Source organism: Cebus imitator, unplaced genomic scaffold, assembly GCF_001604975.1.
Source record: "Cebus imitator isolate Cc_AM_T3 unplaced genomic scaffold, Cebus_imitator-1.0 Scaffold609, whole genome shotgun sequence".
In the NCBI taxonomy this organism is placed as follows: domain Eukaryota; kingdom Metazoa; phylum Chordata; class Mammalia; order Primates; family Cebidae; genus Cebus; species Cebus imitator.
This window is the reverse complement of record NW_016107924.1, coordinates 965,656-968,135: the sequence shown is the minus strand read 5'-3', so window position 1 is coordinate 968,135 and position 2,480 is coordinate 965,656. Positions and strand designations below refer to the sequence as shown.

Sequence of the window (2,480 nt, the reverse complement as noted above, 5' to 3'; positions counted from 1 at the left end):
ACTGCCTCAGGGGAGGCCATTACTGTTGCTTCAGGCAATGCAGCATTTATCACCTCAGACAAAGGTGGAAAGGCTGATGACAGCACAGGTCAGAGAGGGCGTGTTGCCACTACAGGGGATGGGGAAGCTGTTATTTCTGGCAAAAAAATTCATCAGAGTTTACAAACTCAGTGTTCCCAGCTTCATCAGGGTCCTCCCACATGTTCCCATTCCAAGTTGCAGGGTTCCATTCTTTTCCAATCAATGCCCTCTCTTTAATAGTAGACACTTTTTTGAGGCTGTGCATGCACCTTCCATTGCAAGTCAGTCACTCACTTAATAGGGGCTTGTGTCTGTTTTTCCACAATTGCAGCTCTTTCTCTACAGGAGATAATACTCTTACTCAGGGCAATCTGAGCATATATGAGGCTCAGTATCTGCCTCTGTAGCTGAGAAATAGAATCTCTCCATTCATCATTTCTTTCATCAATTTGTCTACTGAACTTAGGGGCAACCAACCAGCTTCATTATGTTTCTTGGCTCTTCACATATGGTCAAAGGTATTATGTATAGAATCACTAAACTTCTTGCCTCTCACAAGTGATGAAATCAGGAGTGTCAAATGCATTTATTTTGCTTAACTCTCTAAGAAGTTCATGCCAAGGACCATCAGTGTTCTCCATACTATTAGGAGTAGAGTCCTTAGCATTTTGGGGATCATATTAAGCATCCAACTCCAGAAACCCCAAAACCAATGAAAGAACTCCATCCTCAATATTCTGTTCCTCTATAACTCCTGGTTCCAAAATCTGTATTAGTCAGGATTTTCTAGAGGGACAGAAATAACCTCCTTTGGCAACACTCTCACAGACACACCCAGGATCAATACTTTGTATGCTTTAATCCAATCAAGTTGACAATATTAACCATCATAGGTAATATATATCACCAAGCCCATTGATGAGTACTCTGTGCAGCATCTCAAGGAGTTTGATGGGAAGAGCCTGATCTCAGCTACCAAGAAGGATCTGAAGCTACCTGAGAATGAGGAAGAGACGAAAATGGAGGAGACAAGGAGAAGTTTGAGAATCTCTGCTAGCTCATGAAATAAATCTTGCATAATAAGATTGGGAAGGTTATAATCTTCAGTAGACTTGTGACTTCATCCTGCTGCATTTTGACAAGCACCTATGGCTGGACAACCAAATATGGAGCAGATCATGAAAGCCAAGGCACTTCAGGACAACTCTATGATGGACTATATCATGGCCAAAAAGCATCTGGAGATCAATCCTGACTACCCCATTGTGAAGACTCTGCAGCAGAAGACTGAGGTGGACAAGAATGACAAGGCTGTCAAGGACCTGGTGGTGTGGCTGTTTGAAACGATGTTGCTGTCTTCTGGCTTTTCTTTGTGGATCCCCAGATTCACTCCAATTGCACACAACCACATGACCAAGGTAGGTCTAGGTATTGATGATGGTGAAGTGACAGTGGAGGAACCCAGTGTCACTGATCCAAATGAGATCTCCCCTGTGAGGGCAATGAGGATGCATATTGCATAGAAGATGTAGACTAGCAGTTTTTACTTGGAACATTGTACCTTCTGTTTACTGTCCCAATGGCTCCCATTGCAGCCTGTCCCACCTGGCTTCCTCTGCTGATGTTTAGTGTTTTCCTTTCCATCCTAGTGTCTAAAGCAGAAAACAAGGACCTCAAGTCCCATTCCCTTCCTACTTTGGCAGCAGGATTGGATATTGTGTACTGTGGGGGTTTTGCATACGAAATTAAGGTATGCAAATTAAAAAGTGAATATCCATGGTCCCATTTTGACATAAACCTACTCTTCCCTGATTAAGAATTCTACCAAGTAGGAAAAGCTACATGAACTCCTACCAGTGATCTGGCATCCCCTACCTAAATACTTTAGGAAATTCCACTCTCATTTTGAATTTTTCACTAAAAATGACCAGTATAAAATAACTCTGACATATCACTGACTTTTATGATGGATGAATTGAAGTCCAGTCTCATAGACATTAAAGTTCTCATCTGGCTCAGGTTTAAGGCCTTCTTAGAGGCCATTCTTATACCCCTACCTGTAAAAATGGCCTGTGGTCATGGAATTTTGTGTAAGATAAAAGTTCTCATTTTTTAGTATGATTATAGGCTTATTTAACTTCCTTCTAACAAAAGCGTAGGCATAAGCATAAGTTCAGTGTATTGCTGCTCAGGCTGGGATGGCAAAATGAAAGGACATTCTTGATCATGAAAGGCTTCTTCGTTATGGTACCATTTCGTTTATCTGAATTCACTTCACTATGAATTTTTTCCAGTGGGCTTTGTGGTATTGTTTCATTTCTAGAGGTGGAAAGATAATTAAGTGAATGTTGTTTGAATAATTAGTAAATTAATAAGTGCCTGAGGTATGCTAGATATAATTTGATATGCACATTTTCAACCTCATGTATAGCTTAGTAAATCCTTGAAAGAGGTGCTCA

At 40.9% G+C, this 2,480-nt stretch overlaps 1 pseudogene; it reads left to right on the top strand.

The window, feature by feature from the left end:
- The first annotated feature begins 914 nt into the window (after nt 1–914).
- On the top strand, nt 915–1,558 carry LOC108294879 (annotated as a pseudogene).
- Nucleotides 1,559–2,480: the final 922 nt, after the last annotated feature.